Here is a 7,991-nt window from a genome sequence, read left to right on the forward strand (position 1 = left end):
GAATTCATGACGAAGGATCTGTAGGTTGATTGTTCATGTAAGAAATGAACCCTTCTATCCCCCCCCCCCCTGGGCATTGTATTTCCCCACAAAAAAAACAACACCGGATAAGACGCTGTCGTTTGGCGTAAAATTCACCCAGTGAAAATAAAATAAAAATTGGTACATTATATCACCATAAGGAAGACCGTTCTTATACTATAGACTCCTTCTAAATGAAAACACGCCCTTTCTCCCCTTTTCTACATATTTTTTGAGCTATGAAAGGTCTCTAGCTATTTTATCACTAGATTTTTAGAACAAAATGACAATCATTGGCTTTTGCTGTTTTTTTTTGTTTTTTTCAGTAAGAACTCTTGAAATTTTATTGAATTATACTTCATGATATCTTACGCAGTTCTATTATCGGGCAATCGGTTTTTAGAACGCAGTTCGCAATTGAATAGTGAACTGCGTTCTATAGAACGCAGTTCGCAATTCAAAATTTTGTGCGATTGAATAGTGAACTGCGTTCTATAGAACGCAGTTCGCAATTCAAAATTGAGAATTCATATTTGGGGCCCGCTTGCCTTATACTGTGGTTTCATTAATATTCAAGGGTATCAATTTTCGTGGATAAAGTGAAAGTCATATGTTCAAGGATACGTAAATTCGTGGCCAATGATCCTTTCAATACAAATTCATAGGAGAAACTGCACTTCAATGAAAATTTAATTTCATGGATAAACTTAAAAACGAAATCCACGAAAATTGGTTTTCAACGAATATTGATGAAACCACAGTATGCAATTGAATAGTGAACTGCGTTCTATAGAACGCAGTTCGCAATTCAAAATTTAGAATTCATATTTGGGGCCCGCTTGCCTTATATGCAATTGAATAGTGAACTGCGTTCTATAGAACGCAGTTCGCAGTTCAAAATTTTCTGCGATTGAATAGTGAACTGCGTTCTATAGAACGCAGTTCGCAATTCAAAATTGAGAATTCACATTTGGGGCCCGCTTGCCTTATATGCAATTGAATAGTGAACTGCGTTCTATAGAACGCAGTTCGCAATTCAAAATTTAGAATTCATATTTGGGGCCCGCTTGCCTTATATGCAATTGAATAGTGAACTGCGTTCTATAGAACGCAGTTCGCAAGTTAAAATTTAGAATTCATATTTGGGGCCCGCTTGCCTTATATGCAATTGAATATATAGTGAACTGCGTTCTATCTAGAACGCAGTTCGCAATTCAAAATTTAGAATTCATATTTGGGGCCCGCTTGCCTTATATGCAATTGAATAGTGAACTGCGTTCTATAGAACGCAGTTCGCAATTCAAAATTTAGAATTCATATTTGGGGCCCGCTTGCCTTATATGCAATTGAATAGTGAACTGCGTTCTATAGAACGCAGTTCGCAGTTCAAAATTTTCTGCGATTGAATAGTGAACTGCGTTCAGTATTAAATCGCACTAAATTTTGTATTGCGAACTGCGTTCTATAGAACGCAGTTCACTATTCAATTGCATATAAGGCAAGCGGGCCCCAAATATGAATTCTAAATTTTGAATTGCGAACTGCGTTCTATAGAACGCAGTTCACTATTCAATTGCATATAAGGCAAGCGGGCCCCAAATATGAATTCTAAATTTTGAATTGCGAACTGCGTTCTAGATAGAACGCAGTTCACTATTCAATCGCACTAAATTTTGAATTGCGAACTGCGTTCTATAGAACGCAGTTCACTATTCAATTGCATATAAGGCAAGCGGGCCCCAAATATGAATTCTTAATTTTGAATTGCGAACTGCGTTCTATAGAACGCAGTTCACTATTCAATTGCATATAAGGCAAGCGGGCCCCAAATATGAATTCTAAATTTTGAATTGCGAACTGCGTTCTATAGAACGCAGTTCACTATTCAATTGCATATAAGGCAAGCGGGCCCCAAATATGAATTCTAAATTTTGAATTGCGAACTGCGTTCTATAGAACGCAGTTCACTATTCAATTGCATATAAGGCAAGCGGGCCCCAAATATGAATTCTAAATTTTGAATTGCGAACTGCGTTCTATAGAACGAAGTTCAATATTCAATTGCATATAAGGCAAGCGGGCCCCAAATATGAATTCTAAATTTTGAATTGCGAACTGCGTTCTAGATAGAACGCAGTTCACTATTCAATCGCACTAAATTTTGAATTGCGAACTGCGTTCTATAGAACGCAGTTCACTATTCAATTGCATATAAGGCAAGCGGGCCCCAAATATGAATTCTAAATTTTGAATTGCGAACTGCGTTCTATAGAACGCAGTTCACTATTCAATTGCATATAAGGCAAGCGGGCCCCAAATATGAATTCTAAATTTTGAATTGCGAACTGCGTTCTATAGAACGCAGTTCACTATTCAATTGCATATAAGGCAAGCAGGCCCCAAATATGAATTCTAAATTTTGAATTGCGAACTGCGTTCTATAGAACGCAGTTCACTATTCAATCGCACAAAATTTTGAATTGCGAACTGCTTTCTATAGAACGCAGTTCACTATTCAATTGCATATAAGGCAAGCGGGTCCCAAATATGAATTCTAAATTTTGAATTGCGAACTGCGTTCTATAGAACGCAGTTCACTATTCAATTGCATATAAGGCAAGCGGGCCCCAAATATGAATTCTAAATTTTGAATTGCGAACTGCGTTCTATAGAACGTAGTTCACTATTCAATCGCACAAAATTTTAATTGCGAACTGCGTTCTATAGAACGCAGTTCACTATTCAATTGCGAACTGCGAACTGCGTTCTAAAAACCGATTGCCCTATTATCGTTATCTTATACGAACTATATGAGTATATACTACAATATTAACTGGATTGTCTTTTTTCTATCTTGGTAGATAATCGTATCAATTCCGGTTTTTTTTCTTAAGGGAATAATCATAGCCTTTCCTACACCACCCTCTGGGACATACGGGTTCTGTTGATCACAATGTGTATATATGTGTATAAAAATATACTCTCTGCCTGTAACCGACTTACTGGAAGCATCCTGCGAGAGGTTGATATCATGTCTCTAGGGTTGACCAATAAATTGTTGTATTGTCAAGAATATTTCATTAAATACATAAAATTGAGAAAAAAATTGTGCCAGCTTACGTCAACGTTACGGTAAGGTTGTAGACTCTTTGCAAAAGTCATGTCAAATCAAGCCAGTCTGGTCGAAGACGTGTTAAAAGGTGAGAACCTCGTAAATGGTAAGAACTTTTGCTCAACCCTTTTGCACATTATATATCTATAATTGCCAATAAAATATCTTTAAAACAGGAGACGTGTCCTTGCATCCATAGCGGACATCAGAGTACGCAGGTCAGGGTGGGAGGGTGTGTTTTCTTTGTTAGAACTTTATCAAAGGAGACACTCGGATATCAAATTGTTATTGGAAATGTTTCAATGACTAGTCCCAACTGCAAGATAGTGATAAATGCAATTTTTTCTTCAGTCCAGATAAGAACTTTTACGATTTTTCAGCAATGTCAAAGTCACTAAGATGAGAAATCCAATATTTTCTCTGCGTATGCCTGTTTGATATTTCGCTATGATCCCTGTACAGTTCAAACGTGTTCCTCCATCCCCCAGACGAACAATCCTCATTGTGAATAAGGAACTCTTATTTAAAAAGTATTAAGCTCTTTGAAATAAGCACTTTCCAGCGCATTATTTTGATATTCATACCTTTCATCCCCAGTTTATCAGCAAGGTCTGGGTGCCTTTGTCTTTCGCTGAACCATTCATGAAACGTTCGAACGGTAACGATTATATTCATGCAAAAGGTTCATTTTTAATACATGTGCAATATAAAAGGAAATCCAATTGTTTTATTTTTGGACGTAAACGAAGAAGTTAGTAATGGAACTATCATTAACGAGAGAATATTTCCATGTGGGAAGAGATGACAGATTGCGCAGATCTGAGGCCACTTTACGTTTCATTAGACGCAATGTCGAAATCATTTTGTACGCTGCGGACCGATTTGTTTTTTACACGACATCGACATTAGATGTGTTGTTATCTAGGTCATTACTTTTCATAGTATTATAAACGTGCGATAGTATTATACCAAACCGTGAACTGGGTGTCGTGTCTTTGTCCGGTATTTGTCTTCAGTCTCCGGACCAGTTTTTAAAAAAGTAATCTCCTTTATATTTTTGACACAAAAAAGACTGGGGTCTAGTTAATTGATTATTTACTGAAATATTGAAAAGTGATGAGCTGGCTGTGCAACCCTTTTTCAGCATCTTTGAATTAATCATTTATCTTGATTCTAATGAAAAGGTGTCATAAAATTGCTTGAGTTGATCTTTGTCCGTTGAAGTATCAACAATCAAGTATTAATAATATTTTAAAACACAAATTTCAAACGAAAGTATAAATTCTTACCAATTACACACCCAGAATCAATCTCCTACAAATAGACTCACTTAACGTACAAGAGGTAAAAATTGAAATCTGTAGACAAAACATACAGTGTACTGTTACAATACAAAGAAAAAAAGGGGTCTTCTTCTCTTTAAGTTGTGGGGCATTTGATTTGACCGCTATGTACCTAAAATGCAATTTAATTTAGGCCGAATAGCATTTGTTGCCAGAATTTTGAATATGAAATGTTCAGGAATTAAAAATTGCTTTGAATTATGAACAATACATGAAACATTTTCAAGAAATTTTTCTCAGCAAACTTCCGGTATTTAATTCGAAGTTCCGGAAAATTTATTTTTTGGGCTTAATTAAATCTAAAATTTAAAAAAGTGTAATCGTTGTCTCTGTCAAAAAACTGTACAACGTATGCATTTTGATGTGATAAAAAAAAACTTTAATTAAAAATTTTGACAAAGCTATTTCGTAGACCTTGCTTAATGTACTAAAATGTAACAGTATTCAAAAGATACAAATATACGGCACTGGCTAAGAAAAATTTTCATTCGATAATTTGCTAAATTAGATATTTATACAGGCTTTCCTCCATATTTCAGAGCAATTTCAAATATTTATTATTATTATGGGTATCAGATGCGAAAAATAAGCTATATTTTGAGGAAATTTTTTTTTATGTCGTCCGAATTGGTCTAGTGTATTCATCCATTACAGTGTTACAGTCTCTTCGTGTTCGAGTTGAAATGAATGGACAGATACTGACATTTCCATATTTACTTAGTTTTAACAGATTTAGATGGATTTTATTTTAATGCGTGTTTTAAGATGAAAAAGTTTCCATATTCAATGAGAAATCTAACTATTATTCGCGCGAAAGTCGTGAGGCAAAGTAGTTTGTTGCACTGCACGTTGCGAGTGCATGACACCTCGTCTCCAATCACCTTTCTTTGTCTTCAGCTGCACCTTCAATCACTTCCATCGCATTTCCTCACACTACGACCGGCCACGGAATTCAGGACTAGTAAAACCCGGTGCACACACACGATCATTGAACACGCATGGTCAGTTGTCCCAAAGGCTCAGAACATTACCTTATTTATATTGAGCGGTGTGAAAGGGTTGTAAGTGAGCTACATGCTTTTTCTAGAATGTAATGTATCAAACTTTTATTTTTAAAGTAGGTCTTGCAGTGGGTAATTAGAAAGATTTCGAGCACTCTTATATATTGTTCGTTTGACGAGGGTAGTACCTGTGTTATGGCTCGCACAAGAGCTTGGCGTCATCAGATCCGCTTTTGATTAAAGGCATCATAATCCCAGTATCACCGGTAGACAGGAACGTGGGATGTGTAGATAACGCTCACACTGACGGCACAGCGACAGGTAAATGTACTCATGCAGTGCACCTGTCACAGGTAGACACACCAAAGACCATTCCGTCAGAGAACACAGACCATTCAATCTGCACCAAACGCCAAACTGTTGCATTTCTGTGTCCATTTTGGAAATTGGTCATCTCTTAGCTTTTATTACAGCTTATAAGATGTTGATACGATATTTTTTTTCAAATCAGAAGTATCCATTGAAATTGTTAAATTAGAAACATTCCGGTTCCAAAGACTAGGACTATTTCCAATTTCCCTTATGTTGGCTTTCTGGACCATTTTCTTAAATGTAAGCTCCTCAGAATACCCATTAAAATAAGTATCGGCTAGACAGACCTATAAGTCGCTTCTGTGTTATATTTTAGGGTATATCATTTACTTTAATGAAGTCTAGCTTACATCTCAACAGATCGTAAAATGTGTTGTGTTTATATCAAGTTTTATAAGAAGGGGGGTTGTCATGGACGCCTAGGTAATACATTCGAGGTGCTTTTCCGAGCTTGCTGGAAAGGCCCGAGAAGCTGCGATTGTGCCGCCATCATATCCTTGTGTAAGTACATATACATGTATGTATCACCCCCTCTCCCCCCCCCCCCCCCCAAAAAAAAAACCAAAAAAAAAACTCACATAATTATTAGTGTAATTACGCTGCTATTTATAAATTTTAAGTAACTTTGAAACCTTGCTATACAATTCTTATCTAAGTAAAAATCATGTTTTTAATATTACATATAATGGCATTCTTCAATCACGCTATGAGCTATATAACTGCCAATTAAGTCCTGACAGACAGAGCCAAAAACTTGACAAATTTTACCAAAAATCTCTATTCACTTTTCATGTATCTGTTGTTCTGATGTATTTCAACATCAGACAAAGACAATGAAAATCATTTCATGTAGAACCATTTTAACAAGGCCTTGGACTTTCAGTAGGATGTGACTATCTATTTCTTGTGTCAAAACAAGTTGAAAATGATGCTGATTTCAAGTGAAATATACACTGATTGTGTAGTTTTAGTTCAAAAGCCAGACAAATCATGTTGATTTCAAAGAGCAATGGCTTAGTGGAAAGCAATGAAATAGACAGGCCTATGTCACATTGCTGTTTGATAAAACTACCCAAAGTCCAAGCTTTTGTTAAAATGGTTCTAAAGGAAACACAAAGTGGCGGGGTAACCTATCATCTCCCTATATAGTTTTCATTTCAAAATGAATAGAGTTACTCCTCTTCTTGTGCCCTCAGCTTTGTCGTGCTTCTTTATAAGAAGTGATCAATATGTTGTCCCGTTGTGGGTTGTAAATAGCATAGATCAGTTTCGGATTAGGTACACGGTCATTAATTTTGTAAAACCGAGTTACTTAGGGCCTGTCTGGGTGATTTACTTATCGATACTTCAGTGGAAGACGTAAACTTGCATTGTCGCCTCAGCTTCAGCAGCGCGGGATTTTTCACTGTTCCTCTGCGAAAAAAGCTAGAAAACAAAGATGCTAAGGACCTACTGAAAGGCGGAGGGGATTGCACTTTAAGTTTATCATTGAGTTTCAGGTGTATAGTCAGGCTAACATGGACGTGCAACCCTTAAAAAAAACCGAGATGGTGACCTGACTATGTACTAGTATACTCTGTGTGTGTATGTCTGTGTGTGTGGGGTCTCTCTCTCTCTCTCTCTCTCTCTCTCTCTCTCTGGTTTGTATTTTTCATTTTTTTATATTGCGAAATGAATAGATGACGCCAAGTGTCTGTGATGAGACAATTTTCCGCATGAGTATTACTTATGACATTGTGTAAAAACCTTAAGGAAAAAGCTGGTTTTTTATCACGTGTAATATTTAACAACTCTAGTGTACCTTCAACTTCAAAGTTTCGTGAAAATCTACTGTCTGATCTTCTAAAGAAAAAGGAATATTTACCACAGGAGTAAATAGGAAAATTTTCCGCACTTCGAATTATTAAGCAGATTATAAAAATACTACAATAAAACATTTTCCTTAAATGTAATATGTAATCACTAATCAGTATTATCCTTTGATTTCTACCATATATATATATATATATATATATATATATATATATATATATATATATATATATATATATATATATATATATATATATATATATATATATATATATATATATATATATATATAAAAAGAAATCTAAATATATTACTATCTGGTTTTTAAAA

This window comes from Crassostrea angulata, chromosome 10 (assembly GCF_025612915.1).
Source record: "Crassostrea angulata isolate pt1a10 chromosome 10, ASM2561291v2, whole genome shotgun sequence".
Taxonomy (NCBI): Eukaryota; Metazoa; Mollusca; class Bivalvia; order Ostreida; family Ostreidae; genus Magallana; species Magallana angulata.